A 19268-nucleotide genomic window follows, 5' to 3' on the forward strand; every position below is an offset into this window, starting at 1 on the left:
GAACCTTATTCTCATAGAAAGTCAATGGGACTTAGGCATCTAAAATTTCAGAGTTGTTTAGGTGCCTAAAAACTTAAACAGGGATGTAGTGGGCATTTCTAAAAGCACATAGCACAGTAATTATAGCACTTAGCTGGGTTGTAAGTTACCCTGGTTCAAATCCACACTCTGCCTGATGTAGAGCAATTTACATTTTCACTTGTGACTGATAATGGACTTCAATTTCACAGCCAGGAGTTTAAAAGTTTTGTCTAGCATATGTTTTCAAACATATTACATCAAGGCCAGGTCACTCACAATCTAATGGGCAAGTTGAAAATGATGTTAAAATAGTAAAATGATTACTAACAAATTCTGAAGAAAATATGTGGCATTACAGAACGTTGTCATTACAACAAGGTTTATCATCTGCATAGTAGCTATTTTACAGAAAACTTAGAAATAGATTACTTGTGCTTTTTCAGGACAGATATAAGGAGAGGAACAAGTATAAACATCAGACGAGTTGTATCAAAAGAATTATTATGACATAGGATTACATAAACTATCTTATTTGAAACAGTATAATAGAGTACATATCTATAATCTTGGGTGGCAGGTATCATAGGCTGGAGAAGGCTGAGACTCCCCAAACAGCCTGGTGTAGCCCTGCTCATGTTCTGCTCCCAGGTCCCCTCCTGCAGTTCCTGCTCTTCCATAGCCCCAGGATAATTGGGGCTGGGGACCTGCAGCCGGGACTCTGGGCAGCTGGTGCTGGGGCCAGGGCTGTGCCGCCCGCCCGGCACTTGGGGTACTAGGACTGCACAACCTGCCAGCCTGGTGCTCAGAGGCTGGGGGTGTTCGAGAAGTCTGGAAGAGGGGTGTTGCTCTGGGCTCCTGGGAGGGAGGGGGCAGAAGAGGCGGGACATGGACTCGGGAAGAAGGGGAGGGGCTGGGAGCAAGCCTCCCCCAATGTCTGGCTTACTGGCCACTGACATCTATAGTGCTAGAAACTGGGTTCAGCAAGCCACTGTGACAGAAGAGGTAGCACCTCAGTCTTATGATGGCATCACTACTAATGGCCAAGTGTATAGACGGAATTAGAAGCATTTGCATTTGTTATCTGGAAGACCAGACTCAGCTGCAAGATGAAATGATATAGTACCGCAAGAAGAGCAGCAACAAAATGGAAGTGACATCAATCCTTTAAGTAATAAGACCACTTCAATAATACAGCAAAGATAGAAGCCCATTGCATCAGAGTTCCGTTACAAGACTTATAGAAAGCTGTTAAGATAATTCTGATATATATCTACGTACGAATACGTTTGTGATATAAAAGTGAATTAAAAGAAAGGAGATGTGATGTTGTCTGATATTGAGTACAAACTGTGGTTCTCCAGAAGTGAAAGCATAAGCTTCTACACTTTGACCTAGGGAACTGGGCTCTCAGGCTGGGAGCTGTGACAGACTCGTGTGTTGTGTGTGGGACACAACACACACTGAGCAGTGGCTTACAGAAAGGCTCTGGTGTCCCTGATACTAGGGCTGATAAGTCATGAGGGGAATGAGAGGAAAATGGAAGTGTTTTTTCTCCTGCTGATGAGAGCTCATCTTAATTAATTAGCCTCTTAGAGTGGGTAGGGCAACTCCCACCTTTTTGTGTTCTCTGTATGTATATATATCTCCTCACTATATGTTCCATTCTATGCATCTGATGAAGTGGACTGTGGCCCACGAAAGCTTATTCTCAAATAAATTTGTTAGTCTCTAATGTGCAACAAGTATGCCTATTCTTTTTGATGTTCCTAAAGTAAATACAGGAGCACATTCTGATCTTGCTTACAATAGTATAAGTCTGGAGAAACTCCATCGGCTTCAGCAGCGTTCATGTGGCCTTGTGCCGGGATAAATCAGTGCAGCATTTGCCCTGCAGGTGTTGATAATGTTGTTGTAACTACCTCTCCTGGGTGATAGGGTACATTTTTATTCAGGTTAATGTCAGCCACTACTATGCTGCCTCCATTCACAAAAAGGGAGAAATTCTGTCAGTCTTGCCTGACGCTGAGTAGTCCTGTCTTCATCAGGACTGAGTGAACTGATGTGAATAAGGGTGGCAGAACTGGGTCCCAGGAAAATATCTGTTGATCTCACTGTGATAGTTCCCCCTGAACTTGTACTTGCAGTTGTGCTGCTGGGAGCACAACATTTGGAGGGGTTAATTCCTTGGAATCAAGTAACAAAAGAGAGCCATGGAGAAGGTCACTATAAACAAGGGGCTTTAGATGGCCTGCAGCATTGCGCTCCTTCATTTACACAGCTGTTCCTGATGTGCCACTTTAGGGGTGACTTGTGGGGGAATTAGACTCTGTGGGTGGGATTCACAAGTGGGACATACAGCTAAGTGCCACTTCAGTTGCTCAAGTCCAAAATGTAGGCACTACTGGCATTCACAAAACCCCTGCTCAGCTGCAGCCTAATCCTGTAGACATCTAAAGTCCTTTGGTGCCTAAGATTCCACCATTAAAGTCACTGAGGTGCCTAAATTTCAGCAGCTGGACATGCACACAGTTAAGTCCTGACACCACTAAGCAGCTTGGTACCTAACCCATATGTAAACCCCAGATGGATTAACACACTAGATGTCCCCTGCCTATCTTGCCTTCAGGGCCCAATCTGGCAGGCATGCTCAGAACAGCTCTAGACCCACACAAGACACTTATAACATATTAGACACATTAGCCCAGTGGTTAGCACACTTATCCTATCTCAGATGCACAGCTGTTTGATGTAACACAAGGATTTGAACTTGAGTCTTCTCTCTACCAGGAGAATGCCCTGGTTATGGGATATTCTGGGGTCAGATCTCTTTCAGTCACTCCCCGTGAAGCTGTCCCACTGTGTAGAAATACTTAAATATTCATTAAGCTACAGAGAGAGACTCTGTAGCCCAGTGATTCGGGATCTCAAGAAAGATGTGGAGAAATTGGAGAGGGTCCAGAGAAGAGCAACAAGAATGATTAAAGGTCTTGAGAACATGACCTATGAAGGAAGGCTGAAGGAATTGGGTTTGTTTAGTTTGGAAAAGAGAAGACTGAGAGGGGACATGATAGCAGTTTTCAGGTATCTAAAAGGGTGTCATCAGGAGGAGGGAGAAAACTTGTTCACCTTAGCCTCCAATGATAGAACAAGAAGCAATGGGCTTAAACTGCAGCAAGGGAGATTTAGGTTGGACATTAGGAAAAAGTTCCTAACTGTCAGGGTAGTTAAACACTGGAATAAATTGCCTAGGGAGGCTGTGGAATCTCCATCTCTGGAGATATTTAAGAGTAGGTTAGATAAATGTCTGTTATGGATGGTCTAGACAGTATTTGGTCCTGCCATGAGGGCAGGGGACTGGACTCGATGACCTCTCGAGGTCCCTTCCAATCCTAGAGTCTATGAGTCTATGAGTATTCATTTGGGAGAAAGAAAACCCTGGTTCCAGTCCCCCTCCTCTAATGAGTATTTATACACAGTGGAACTGCTTCAGTAGGACACAGTGTGAGAGCCCCAGAATACCCCATTGCCTAGGGCACTCACCCAGGGGCGGCTCTAGACATTTCGCTGCCCCAAGCATGGCAGCATGCTGCAGGGGGCGCTCTGCCAGTTGCCAGTCCCTCAGCTCCGGTGGACCTCCCACAGGCGTGCCTGCAGAGGGTCCTCTGGTCCTGCGGCTCCACTGAAGCTGCAGGACCAGCAGACCCTCCACAGGAACGCCTGCGGGAGGTCCACCGGAGCCGCCTGCCACCCTCCTGGCTACTGGCAGAGCGCCCCTTGGCATGCTGGGGCCTGGAGCTGCCCCTGCACTCACCTGAGAGTGGGAAGACCTAAGTCTCTGCTCTACATCAGGCAAAAGGAGGCTTTGAACATAGATATCCCCCATCCTCAGTGAGTGCTCTAACCGCTGGGATAAAGGTTATAAAGTCACCACCCCCCTTGTTTTTTCTTAGACACCTAACTGTCCCTGGGCATTGTATAGGCAGGCTGGGTGCCTAGTTCAGGGTGGCAGCAGAGCATCTAAAAGCTACGTGCTATAATGTTGAACATTGCAGCAGCTACACACCCACACACACTTGTGAAACCAACCGAAAATGTTTAGGTGGCACCAGGAACTGTTCCATGCAATAGGTTTGGCCATTGAGAATGTAACCCGTTAAATGTATGGTAGTGATTTAAAAGCAGTGGAAACTGACTCAGACGAGTGAGGTTCCCGTCATTTGTAGGCAGAGCTCAGTTGAATGAGGACCTGGTTTTGGCAAGTCCCTGTGAAGGTGCTCAACTTTGGAGGAGAGCACAAGGATGATACTCGCCCCTGTGCATGGAATGTCCCCTGCTGGGGTCTCCTGGGCTGCACACCACCCCAAAGGGGCAGAGCTGAGTCTGGATTATGGCCTCCTTGCCCTTGCACCAGCCCATGGAGGGGAGAGTACATGCCTAAGGGGAGGTGCAGCAGGTGTATTCCTGCACACAGGGAGCTCTGGGAAGTGTTGTGGTGTCCTGGGCTCACCACCTCTGTGTGTTCCAGTGTAGGGGTTATAGCTCTGTACTCTCTCCCACCAGGCCTATGCCTGTACAAACAATTTGTGATTGATGCACCCTGAAGACTTAGGACAACATTTTTAAATGTATTGAGATGCTGAACTTCCACTGACATCAATGGAAGTTAGGTGCCTAAAAATCTGGCCCTTTAAACTGCTGATCCTACTTAATGATCTTGTCCCATCTGAGTGGGACTTTGGGATTTAAAGGATGGCAGTGACATTATTAGATGCTGTGTCTCGTTAAACCATCAATGCTGTCTCTGTCTTTAATTAGTCCTGGTGATTCCCAAATGAACCTGATCCCGTGGCTTATTCACAGATGTTTCTCTCTTTTCCATTGCTTGTAACTCTACTTAACACCAACTGATATCTGCTGTATGGCAAACAGCATTTGTATCTGCTCCCTTTCTCATAGCACAGAGCACAACTGATTTTGCAGCATGGATTGTACAGTGCTATGCCCTATTCTGTTCCTTCTGGGCAGAGGTGCTAGAACTCAAGGTGCTGGGGGGGTGAGAGCAAGCCCCCCCCCCCCCCGGTCTCGAAGTGGTTTCCATCATATACAGGATTTACAGGTTTGGTCAATAGCTTTCAGCACCCCCACTATAAAAATTGTTCCAGTGCCCCTGCTTCTGGGTATGTTTCTTAATCAGCTAGCTTTCTCTCTCTCCAGTGAATGACCATTCTTACCCCTTTAGCGCTAGGTCCCTGCCTGTTGTTCTCCACCAGAAAGCAGTCTGGAGGCTCAGAACCTATTCATGTATCTCTCCTCTTACATGATTTTATAAAAGGAGTGAGGTAGGGAAGCCTGCACTGGGGAGATGAGCTGTGCAAGAAGTGTCGCTGTGGATTGGCAGCTCTGAGACTGTAGCTGTTATTATGTGTCAGTATTTCTCACCTAAAGCTTTGAGATTATGAGCTATTGCCAGAAGGGGTGTTTTACAGTTTTAGCAGTCTCAGCGTCAGGTCAAAACTGGCTAATTCACACTTCACTAATACACACACAACCTTACAGTTCCTACCTTACATCTTTGAAACTTTTCCACAATGACACAAGATTTACTAGTGCAGTGCAGGACAAGTGTAAATCATTATAAGTAAACTACATGTGCCTATTGCTGTGTGCAAACCAAATACATCTTGTGATGCATTATCCTGGTTCTTTTCAATTGTGTGTGTTCCCTTTCTCATTAATTCACAAAATGGATCTTTAGTGCTTCTCTGTCTACACACCTGAGAAACTCAGACTCAAATCCCAGATGGTGTGTCATTAAATTGAGTTCCAGGAAGTTTTTTCTAATGAGATCTTCAAGGTCCTTTCTTTAAAATCCTCTGGGACAAGAGGTGCTATATAAATGTAAATGATCACTAGAAACAAACAGTCTGGATGCTAGTCCATCCTCTTAGGGAAGGAAGAGAGGCAGGTTTGGTTTTCATTGTAATGGAGAAGAGCTCTATTTCTTGGTATATATCATAGCTGCAGGGGAAAAAAGACCCAAGCTTCCCTGTGGCATATGTGACTGATAGCCTTGTCTTGTCCCCTGCCGCACACAGCAAACAAACTGACATCCAGTCATTGAGCAGGTCTTCAGTCAAAAAAGGGCAGATGTCAGGTCTGAAATTAAGGGAACTGCTTGCATCCCAGATGAATATGTGGCATCTGCTCCAAGCACAGAAGCCCGAGAGAACAGAAACAACAAAATTACACCCAAGGAATGTTTCCTTCTCCTTCCATCTATCCCAGCTTATGCTTATACAACCCCACACATACATACAACCCCAGACTGGCATCTCAGCAGGGATTCTCCCCAAATAGCCGACTGTTTGGGATAAATTGATTGTAATGTGAACTATGGAAATAAACACAGCAAATTGTATTGGACGTGTATGTGAAAGGATTGGACATGTATGTGAGAAACAAGAACACCCAGAGTCACAATAGCAAGCAAAATAAAAACCAATGAGAATCTTGGAAGAGATAAATCCTCCTGCTTCAGGGCATAAGCCAATCAATAATTATTAGGGGTTAAGATGGAACTTTCCCTGGAGACAAGTTATCCCACAACTGCCTGCTATAGCAGTGGTTCTCAAACTTTTGTACTGGTGACTCCTTTCACAAAGCAAGTCTCTCAGTGCGACACAACCCCTTATAAATTAAAAACATTTTTATATATTTAAAATCATTATAAAGGCTGGAGGCAAAGTGGGGCTTGGGGTGGAGGTTGACAGCTCGCGAGCCCCACCATGTAATAACCTTGTGACCCCCTGAAGGGTCCCAAACCCCAGTTAGAGAAGCCCTGTGCTATAGGATTTCTTTCACTATCATTTAACACATCTGGTGGTGGCCATTCTCAGAGGCAGGATTCTGGCAAAGGTGGTCTATTAATCTGATCTGATATCATAATTCCTATGTTTCTCTCCCTAAGAAAGCTCTGCTTTGTGAGATTCCCCCTTTAAGATGGTGGAAATTTCATCTGTTCAGAAGATTTCAGCTTCCTCTTATTTGGGGTCAAAAGCTTATGAGAACATGAGCTCCTGAGATTTCAGCATCATCTTATGTAAACCTAAACCAAAGCCCAATTCTCAGCCCAAACCCCAAATGTTAGCCTCAGCCAGTTTCATAAATCCTGATCCAAACAGTGTTTCCTGAGCCCATCTCTAAGAGCTGTAAATATGGGTAGAATGATTACCTTAGAACAATGGCATTGAGAGAAAAATGATTTAATATATATAGCAAGATGAAGCATTGCCTCTCTAGCCAGTCGCTTGGCATAAGAACATCAACAGAAAAAATATTTTACATTTGTGACCCTTCTGCCAGTTGGAGCCAGCAGCAACCAGGGCCGGTTCAGTATCTATGGGTTCCTTTTTAACAATACAACACAAAACCAGCTCGAGCCCCCACCCAGTGACCTGGGACAATTACACATCACCCCTGGGCATCTCTGAGCGACAATACTTCCCCTTTTTGCAAGCACAGAGTCTAAGGGCTGGTCTACACTGTGGGCGGGGGGGGGGGAATCGATCTAAGATATGCAATTTCAGCTACGTGAATAGCGTAGCTGAAGTTGAAGTATCTTAGATGGAGTTACTTACCGTCCTCATGGCGCGGGATGGACGGCCGCTGCTCCCCATGTCGACTCCGCTACCGCTGTTCACGTTGGTGGAGTTCCGGAGTTGTCAGGAGAGCATTCAGGGATCGATATATAGTGTCTAGATGAGACGTGATATATCAATCCCAGAGAAATTGATTGCTACCCGCTGATACGGTCGGTAGTGAAGACGTACCCTGAGTGTAGCAAAAAAACTTTTAATAAAAGGAGGGAAGTAATTCATCATTAATTTGGGAAAACACTGCAATTAGGGTTCATCAACATAAACCATGATCAAAAGACCCACACTCAAGTAAGTTGGGCAGTGTCCCTTTAACGTGCCCATCCCTTCTCTGCACCACACTCACACTTGATGTCCTGGGCCAGTGCAGCCCCAGAGTTCAGAGGTTCAGCCGCAGAGTTCATCTCCCACCCTAGGTGGAAGGAGCGGTAAGGAGGCACCTTACACCCTCCATTGCTTGGGCACTCGCTCGTCGCCCTACCAGCCGCTTGCTGCGCCTCTCCATCAGCCGCCCTGCTGGCTGCACCTGTCTACCAGCCACCCTGCTGGACACTCGGCATGCCTCTCTGCCAGCCACCATGCTGGCTGTGCCTCTCCATCAGCCCAAGATGTCTTCAGAGGCCACCACTTAACACAGCTCTCTGTATTTCAGCTGTTAGTTGCAGAGCCTCCATGCTGGTGCACACTGGGCAGTCTCTTGCAATAGAGACACTGTCTAATATTTAGACCCAGGTATCAGTGATTTCAGCTCTGCAGCATGTAACAAGACTCTCAATTGAGTCTAAATTAGCTCTTTTATTATACCATATGAAAACCAAGCTGATGACAAACAAACATGATGGGATCACATATCACTGTCAGTGGACAAGAGCTGGAGACAGTGAAACAGTTCAGGTATTTGGGGGCAATCATCACTGATGAAGGATCCAAGGCAGAAATTTGCGCAAGAACTGTGCAAACAACAGCAGCAGTGGCAAATCTAAAGCCAATTTGAAGGAATAAGAACATCTCCCTGGAATCCAAACTGAAACTGCTGCATACATTGGTCATTTCCATGTTTCTGTATGCGTGTGAGACGTGGACTCTTACAGCAGAACTTGAATGGACGCCAGCCACAAGTGATCTTTTGGGCAAGCAATCTCATCATGCTGAGCACCTAGGCAGGGTGGGTATGTCCATGCAACTAAGATTAGCTCCTGAAGTCCTTTTCCACAGCTTACCACTAGCTGTCGGGAGAGTTCATTCTGACTCTGCTTACACATTCAACTGTGATCAATGGTAATAAAGAAAATACAAAATGTCAGTACAGTGACTAAAATGTTCCTTAGATTGTTAAGTTCTGTGATTTGAGTTTGTTTATTATATAGACATTACTTTCAGTAGAATGGCACACTTCACGCAGGAAATCTAAGGAAAAGAACATTCTGATGTTAATAATACCTCTGGAGAGTAAGCAGGATCAGCACAGCGTTTGAATATTGAATACAAAACTATCAAAGTTCTTGGTTAAAAAGAGAAAGCCATAGATGTAATTCTTTAGCTTATTTGGAAGTGGTTGTTGGGTTTTGTTTACTTAGAAAGGAAGTACCAAGTCAACCTGAAAAAGGGAATTTAAAGACTTTCTTAATAGCCTAAGATAGAAAAAGCCTGTGAGGCAGAGCTGGGAACAGACTTCGCAATCCTTAATCACATGCTGTAAGCACCAGACAAGCTGACAGCTGTGTAGTCTATCTACCATTCAGAGAATGGTAGAAAGGTTACAGAGAGAAATGAATGTCCCAACTTGTCTGATTACATGCACTGCTCTTCACTTTCCAAACTTTGTTTTGAGAAGCACTGATGAATCCACCCAAATTACTGAAAATAGATGGCCTGGAAGTGTTTTTTTCTGTAACCTGTACAAATCACTTTAACTGGTCTGTGCCTCAGTTTACTTATCCATAAAATGAATATTCTCATCCATCTCTTGGAAGTGCATGGGGATCTTTGGATAAAGGTTCCCTAGGAGTGCAAAGAATTATTGCTGCTGGGGACAGATCTTCAATGGAGCTTCAAGGTTTGATACTGGTTGAAGTCAGTGGTGCTGTGTTAATTTACACCATTTTAAGAGACAGCTTGTAATATTTGGAGGATTTAGTTCACATTTCCTACACTAATGAATCAATATTTGCACTGATTTCTAACAATGTTTTATAGAAATTATTATAAAGAACACATGGAAAAGAGCTACATTCTGCTCTCATTTCCACAGATATAGATCTGGAGTAACACCATTAGCTTCAGTGACATTACACTCGTTTTACTCCAGTGTATCTGATAGCTGAGTTTGGCCCCATAGCTTCTGTCTCTAAATTGCATCAGTAAGAGACTGAATCCCATAGTCAGGAAGCTGGTAATTCATAATGAGCAGTTAAGTAGATGAAGCTAGAGGTACTGGCTGTAATTAAATGAAAATAACACATTTTATCATCACCTACCCAGGAATCCCTCTATGAATTTTAAATTAAATACATCAAATTTTATTACTTTATTTGCAAATCCTATGGCCCTTAGGGCTGTGCTCATGTGAGTATTGGTCACAGCACCGGGTTCTTTGTTAACATGCATTTTCTAATCTAGTCTGAGAGATTTCACACTCATGGTTTAAATATATCTTGTTGATTCCATACAGTATGGAATAGATTGAATGTTAATGTTGTTCTCTATGCTTACCCCCAGAAGAAATGACTCCAGATACCTGTTTCATTTTCTCCAGATACATCTGGGAAATATGATTTGTGGAGGTGTATTCAGTAGATGATAAAGAGGCTACTTGGTGAAAAGATGTCTTAACTTCTGCATGAATCAAGTGGGTATACTGTTATGTGATCATACAGCAAAGACCAACCATACAGTTTATCGATAACCTTAATCTAAAACAAAGTTCTGCTGCACAAAGAACAAAAGTGATATATTTATGAGCGAATATATGTGGGTATGTGTCTCCTGTGTTATAAGCTAAGAGCAACTGAGACTTAAATGGCTGCTCAGCCCTGCATATGGGAGAATTCAAATCAAATGAGAGATGATCAAATATGCCATTTCCTCAAAAGAAAAGGGGATCCATTTAATAGCTATATACTAATACACCCCAAAAATGTATTTAAAATATTTCTGTCCTTTCTGGTGCTTTACCCTTTTAGGGGTGAGAGTGGTGAAATTCCTGTGATAAAACACAAAGGTCTATGATGAACTGCAGAGCTACATGAAACTGTATTTATCACACACCTTTGGCTGCCTCACATGTTGTCTTTCCACTCATTCATTTGTACCAGAACTACTTTAACATTCCTTTAAACTTTCCAACAGCACTTGTTAATATAACAACCTACCACAAATATGTTCTTGATTATCCCAAGTATTACACTTTGTTAAACTAAATGTTCAGTCCTGGACCCGTGTCTGCTTTCAGCTCTGACAGTACATGAACAGTCAGGGCTAAAAATGGATGTTTTAATAATTGTGAATGACATATTCTGGTAACCCTAGTCTTTCTTCTGCTCACAGACACTCTGTGAACAGACTATGATCTCCCTGAATGTATTTGTTGCTTGAAATTTCATATTATTTTTGCAATAATAATAATAATAATAATAATATACTCTGTGTTAATCACAAACGTTTATCTGCAAGTTTTTCCTATTCAAGCTGTCTTGCTTTGTTGTGGTTGGTGAAATAAATTTCATAGTGTATTTTCTGGTTTCTGATTGGATAAGTGTTGGATAAATGAGTAATGAATATCTGCCTGTGCAAATTCACAATTTGATTCCATGGACATTGGAATATACAGTCTTCTCCTTAGCTATTTCTTTTTTAGTTTTAGCCAAAGGTTCAGCCATTTAAAACAGAGTTTTTCTCATATTGGAAAAGTGCACAACATTTTTTTAGCAAACAGAAAGTGGCCACTGCATCAAACAACAACCCTTCTTGCATGTCATCTGTCTTCCATTCAACAACTGTGTCAACTTCAAGGGGAAATTTCCTTTGGATTTTTCCACTGTTGTTTTCTCTCTGCAAAATACATTCCTTGAAATTGTTTATGTTTAAAACAATTTTCATTAGAGATAAAGAACAGAAGTATCAAACTATGTAATCATAACCTGGCTGCTTACTCAGCATAGTAACTGGCACTTTGCTGACATAGTCCATCATACCATTAGCTAATTGATATGAAGTGACCTGACGCACGATACATAATATATGGAAATTTCAAAGGGGGCTGTAGGGTAACCATGGATGTGGCCCATTGACTCTAGAAATAGGGTATTATCTGGTGCAGAATATGACACTTAGGCTGGCCCCTAACCCTTAATATAGCATTCATAAAGTGCCAAAGCAGATCTTCTTGGTGTTATTAGTGATACTAGATTGTATCAGTTTGGAGCCTGTTGGGTTTATTTGATTTGAGGGATGAAAACATAGGGACATTAAGTTACAGTTTGCAGGTTATACTAAACTGAAGGATGCTGCAAACACATGAGAAGGCAGAAAATCTCAGCGAGACTGATGATGAAATAAGCAGAAATTCATAAAATGAGGGTTAACAAATGCAGGCTAATACATTTGGGCAAGAAGAGTCTCAAAGCAGGAGGGAGGTGATTAGAGAGCTGTAGTGATGAGAAACCTGGAACTGAGAGTGAATAACAAATGAAATAGGCTGTTGTGTTCTGTGACAGCTAAAAAGGGCAGTACAACATAGGGCTTCTTCCTGAGTGAGATGTCACATCAAGGACTAACGAAGGAGTTAATATCACTTTATACAGCACTGGAGTGGCTACTGTTAGATGACAACATGCAGTTTCGGCCACCTCTGACTGTAAAAGACAAAACTTGTAGAGAGGATCCCGGGAAGGACAACAAAGGACTTATCTACATGGGTCGTTACTACATGGCAAGCTGGTTATGAATCTACAGCCCACGAGTAATATTGTCCACATGGGATGTTACTGCACAGTAATCTAGTGAACTGTAGATTCCCACCCTGGTTTGCCATGCCATGAAGACAAGGATGGCTTGTGAAATTATATTTTATGAACAATGTCATGCTGAGTCACAGATTAATATTGATGGTGTGGAGACTTTGAGATCAGGGTGCGAAATGTTTCTAATTCCTTCTACTGGAAGCTGACATTTCTCTTCTGACTTAAAAGAGTAGGGTGCTGATTGTAACACTCACTTATAGAATCACAGAGGTTTATTGGAACACTGCAAGTACCAACTCCAGCACACAGGCAGTTCTGAACTTCCTGCTAAACCCCCCAGACCAGACACAATAACAGAATAACACAGAAGACAACACTAAGATAAGCACCATCAACTGGACGAGGTGCTGTCTACACTGATCATTACATGATCACTTAAAATATCACTAACTAACTTAGTCCCTTTGCCATCATTCTCCTCTCCTTAAAGAACAAGTAGTAATTTCTTAAAGCCTGGAAATGATTGTGCTGATACTAAGCTCATTATTGAAAAGTATGATTCTACATGTCTTCAAGTCTCTTGCTCAGGGTTCTAGTCAGATAGTCCCTGTTCATTCTCTGCCCAGGCCTTCAATTCATAAATTCGTTCATTCGTTGACAAAGCACAATTTTTTTATAAACCAATATGCTATTGTCACCAATTACTTGATTTTAAGGCACTTGATTTTGTATTTTCTCTCTAGCTAAGTGTTTGAGAAGATACTAGCTACTTGGGCAAATCCCAGAGCATTAACACCAATAATGTTTCCCCATGTGATCTCAGTACAACAGCCAAACCTACCACTCCCTCTTTTTCTCCTTGTCTGCATCATTGACAAACATCAGAGGGGTAGCCATGTTAGTCTGGATCTGTAAAAGCAGCAAAGAGTCCTGTGGCACCTTATGGACTAACAGACGTTTTGGAGCATGAGCTTTCGTGGGTGAATACCCACTTCGTCGGATGCATGTATTCACCCACGAAAGCTCATGCTCCAAAATGTCTGTTAGTCTATAAGGTGCCACAGGACTCTTTGCTGCATTGACAAGTTTTCTAAACAGGAGATAGTCAGGATTTAGAGTAAGGTACGTGGTATGAAAATTCAGGCAAAGAGCAGCTCTGAAAGAAAGAAAAAGAAAAAGGAGCAAATATTTTTAGATCTTTCATTATAGGTTTCACTGTTAATTTTTCTCCTTTCTGACCACTGACCTGACTCTGAATGTTGGCAGTTGTATGAAGTAGGGTGTTGACTAAAATCCCCGAGAGTAGAAAAATCAACTTTCACTTCATTTCAAAGCAAGTGTTGAATGTGAACCAGATCTGCGCAGCATCTATTTTAATCTCCATTTTTCTATAACTGTTTAAAGATGGACCAAGGAGAAAGAGAGGTGGGCCACTGTGAAACTGCCAGAAGTTAGTGCATCTGCCCACTGCAGGTGAGTCTGACATGAGGAAGTTGCCACTTTCACCTTGTCAATGGCAGGCAGAGACTGGAGCCCCCTCCTGTCATTTTCACCACTTTTGCTCTACTTCTGAAAGCGTTTCTTAGCAGTGAGACTACCTGGCCATGGAATAACCTTCAAGGGAAGGGGTGAAATCTCCAGAGCTTCTTGACTGGACAAATAAATGGAGACTATACTGTAGAAAATAATCGTATCCTGGCAATGGGAATGGACCAGCTGACTCAAAAGATATTTACCGCTCTCGTTTCTATCCTTTTGTGCAGTTCCTCACTGTTATAGATTCCTTTTTGGCAGCACAGTTTACAGCAGTTTTCAGCACAGTTTACAGCAGTGGCTATGCCCATCAATTATATTTTCTCCCTCGAGAATTGCCTTTGGGTGGGATGATGTACACATACTTATGCCAAATTTTTGAAGAGTTTGCCAAATTCAAGACAAATGCTATCTCTCTTCTATGTGTTTGACAGCACCGAGCACAGCAGGGTTCTGATCCGTGACTGGAGACTTTTTGCGCTACCTCAGGGAAAATAATAAATAATCACAATAACTAGAAAAACTGTCCATTGGGGCTACATCAATATCCCATCCCAGATCAGAATGTTTGCACCTCATGCTCATGCATGTTTGGACCCAACCACGAAGTGCCTTCATATGGCTTGCTGTGGGCATCAGACACAACTGATGTTGAGGAGGAGGGAGATATGCCAAGCAGCTAGATACAAGCTTGACTTTTTCTATTTCCCCTGAAGATTCAGTCTCTTAACAGTTTCCTGCTGGATGGCTGTCAGTGGTTTGAGGATCTTTTGGTGTGGATGTCTGAGGGACTGAATTTGGAGGTGCCATCAGTCTTTCAACACGATCCTTATGTTCTTCATAAGGAAAGCATACATCCTTGTTTCACCAGTACATCCCAATTTTTTGAACAATGCCTCAGCCTCCAAAGAACTACTTTTGGGATACCTGCCATTTGCCAGATCCCACCTCCTTGACTTCTCCACTATTTCTAGCACCATTGAACATAAACTCCTGCTTTACATCCTGTCCTCCTTTTGGCTTTTCTGACAGGTTTCATTTGACAGTCCAGCTTTTTCATCAGCTTTGTCCGACTCATTTGAATGCATAACATGGGATACTTCGAGTAAAGATGTTGCAGGGCAAGTTCTATTACATTTCTAATTGTTATTGGTAACATAGTTTGTCTTTCCAAAAACTTTAAAGGATTGGGTTTCACCCCGCATTCAGATGAGATACACAATCTCTGTGTCATACCAACTCATCAATACAACAGCTTCCTTTTTGATAAGTATTCTATCATACAATTTTGAAGATAATTTTGAAAATATTGGGCTGAATTTTCCTCCGACTGTAAATCTGTAGTACTTGCACTTAAATTAAAAGAATTAATCAAGATTTCACACAGGAGTAACAGAGTAGATTTGACCCTCCTCAGTGTATTGACTTCTCTTCATAGTTAAATGTGATTAGAATATCACATATGTTCCATTACCATTTTCTTCTAGAAAATGGTTATTCATTCTTCTTGGTGTTCTGAATTGTACCTTTTATCTTAAAGTACTGTAGCACTCCTTTCATCATTCAACATGAGATCTTTTATGAAAGGCACAGTGCTATGTGAGTGCTAGCAGGGCTTTCGTATTGTTCTCCAGGTTTTCAATATTTTTTTTTTAAAAAGGGAGGTAGGAACTTTCAACTCACTGATATTCAGAAACTTATTGTATTGTGGTTTTCAGTAGCCTCCTGCAGTGAGTAATGGCACTGGAGGTTGAACTGCCACATCTTTTTAAAACAGGGTCAATAAACAAACAGTGATGTATTAAGGGGATAACAGGAAGGGAACATAGTTTCACAAGGCAATAAACTAATCTGATATGTTTTTTACGAGAGTACAAGTTGGGTTGATAAAGATAATAATGTTGACATAACATACTTTGACTTTTGTAAGGTGTTTGACTTGGTACCTACCTCATGACATTTTGATTAAAAATACTAGAATGATATAAAATTAATATGGCACATGTTAAATGGATTAAAAACTGGCCTCAGAATTTAATTGCAGGGATTGGTTCTTGGCCTTATGCTAGTTAACATTTTTATCAATAACGTGGAAGAAAACATAGATGATCACTGCTAAAGTTTGCAGTTGACACAAAAATTGGGAGAGTAGTAAATAATGAAGAGGACAATCACTGATACAGAGCAATCTGGATCGCTTGGTAAATTAGATGCAAGCAAACACTATGCAGTTTAATATGGCTAAATGCAAATTTATACATCTAAGAACAAAGCCTGTAGGCCATACTTACTGGAAAACTCTATCTTGAGAAACAGTGACTCTGAAAAAGATTTGTGGGTCACAGTGATTAATCAGTTGAACGTGAGCTCCCAGTGTGACTGTCAGGAATGAGGGCTTGCAGCAGAGTCAGTCTCTGGGCACCCTAACAAGCACAGATGACCTGTCGTTGGCTGCCTAATTGGCTAAACCACCTGATTGGTGGGAACAATCAGCAGAACAGCTCTTTTACCCAGCAGCAGCAGCAATTCAGTGGCTGCTCAAAGCATTTGCTCACAGCTGCAATACCTTCTGTGTGTTTGTGCACAGCCTTGGCCCCTGCCTTGTTCCAGTGCTGGTCTTGACTGTCTCCTGCCTTGAAGCCAGCCTTCTCTTGCATTGGACCCAGCCTTGCCTCACCCCAGGTAACCCAGTTCTGATCCTTGGCTCTCAATCCCAGTCTCTGACTTGAGCTCTGACCCTTGGCTCTGGCATCTGACTCTGACTGTCAGATCCTAGTCCAGGCTACCAACTCTTACTCTAGACATTGGCCTTGACTCCTGCTCCAACCACTAGGCATGAGTGCACATACCCCAGTCTCTGACAGTGATATTGTGGCCAAAAGAGCTGATGCAAGCCTGGGATGCATAAATAAGGCAATCATGAGTAGCAGTACAGAGGTTATTTTCCCTCTTTACTGGTGCAACCCCTGCTGAAATACTACATCCAGTCCTGGTGCCCACAATTCAAGAAGGATGTTGATACATTAGAGAGAGTTCAGAGACTGAGCCATGAGAATGATTAAAGATTAGAAAATGTGATACTGATTAGGGTGACCAGATGTTCCAATTTTATAGGGACAGTCCCGATATTTGAGGCTTTTTCTTATATAGAAGCCTATTACTCCTCACCCCTGTCCCGATTTTTCACACTTGCTATCTGGTCACTCTGATACTGATAGACTCAAAGAGCTCGATTTATTTAGCTTAACAAAGAGAAGGTGAAGGGGTGACTTGATTACAATCTATAAGTGCCTCCATGGGAAACTAATATTTAATAATGAGCTCTTCTGTCTGTCAGAGAAAGGTAGAACACTCTCCAATGGCTGGAAGTTGGAGCTAGACAAATTCAGACTGGAAATAAAAAGTAATTAACCACTAGAACAATAGACCAAGTGTTGTAGTGGATTCTTCATCACTGGCCATTTTTAAACCAAGATTGGATTTAAAATCTGCTCTAGGAGTTATGTTGGGGAAGTTCCATGGCCTATGTCATTCATGAATTCAGACTAGATGATCACAATGGTCCCTTCTGGCCTTGGAATCTATGAAAAAATTGGTTCACAAGCAGATAATAAGGGAGTTGGATTATGTCCAAGGAAAAACAATAGGAGAAACAGTTGTTGGCGTGCGAATGAAACTGTAAATGGAAGCATGGAAACAAAGGAATCTAAAATATATAGAAGAGTGAACAAAAATCAAATAAGCTTACAAAAAGTCAAGGGGCAGTCACAGTCACATTCTATGCTATTACACCACAGTATTCATAAAAAGGAATCAAATCTCAAACTTAAAATATTTCTTGAGCATGTAGCCCACTTTATGTATCTATATGTCTATAAATATATATTATATTGATTACTTAAGAATCCCCAGTTATCACTTTGAGGGTTGACAGGTTCTGGTCCCAAGATCAGCCCCAGTATTATTCAAATGATTATATAGCTGGGAACCCCGATGTGCACAATTGCAATACTCAGACTGTAGGAAATCTTCTGTATTTACAAAAAATTGATTAATACATTTGGCATAGTCACAAACACCCCAAGTCAGTAAGGCAGATAGAGACATATACTCACATCATTCCTTGTAGAACAACCTGAAATATTAGCCATTATCTTCCTCATCTTCATCTCCTTCCCCTTCATCACCAATGGTCATCATTCTGGCACCTCCCAAGGACTACATCTCCTTCTCCTACTTCCGCTAAGCTGGGATGTAACTTTTATAATATGATACCCTGATGCCACAATGTTTGATGCATATTCAGTAGGGTTATTTCCCCTTTTCCTTATTTGTAGATCCTCACCTTATTAATGTTGGAGTGTCCGTCTACTATAAGTTAGTATATCAGTGATTTCAACTTATTATCATATAGGTCAATTTGTTACCATGGCCCTCTTGTGGTCAGGTATCTGAGGATGTAGCTCATGTACCTGTTATGTATGTCAATTCATTGCCATGACACTTTTATGACTGGACTCTTGGACATTCTTGTGGTTGGTTTTTCCTGTGGTCAGAAATTCCCCTTAAACACTCTATTTTCAGCTCCCCAGTCACTGGGGTTTTCCGCTGGACCATTTATCTGTTCAAAGTTCATAGGCTTCAGCCTTATTCTAACTTGCGGAATATAATGCAAAGCAGCGAATATAATAAAGGCAAGTTAGCCCTGTGGGCTACAAGTGGGACCTTCTTCACACAGCAGATCAACTTCTAGTGTATATTCAGAGTCACATCTCTTTATTTTACTGATTAAAGCAAGTCTTTAGTACTTTTTACTCCTGATTGCTTTTGTAGAGCCAACATAGCTCTGGGAGCATGAGTCTGGCTCAAGCATCATCAAGAGAATTAACTTCAAACTGCAGAATCTCTATCCCTGGTGACTAGAAATGGTTTAGGAATAGGCACTGAATTTCTATGACTCTTTCAAGTTTTTAAACTTCCTTTCACCAGATTCAGATACCTTCAGATTTACTCACCCCCTTGAGCTACTCTGATATTCTTAAGTAAGTATATCAGATGGACTTTTATTTAAAGGGAAAGATTCTGATTAACTGCTTAC

The sequence above is a fragment of the Gopherus flavomarginatus genome, chromosome 2 (assembly GCF_025201925.1).
Source record: "Gopherus flavomarginatus isolate rGopFla2 chromosome 2, rGopFla2.mat.asm, whole genome shotgun sequence".
In the NCBI taxonomy this organism is placed as follows: Eukaryota; Metazoa; Chordata; order Testudines; family Testudinidae; genus Gopherus; species Gopherus flavomarginatus.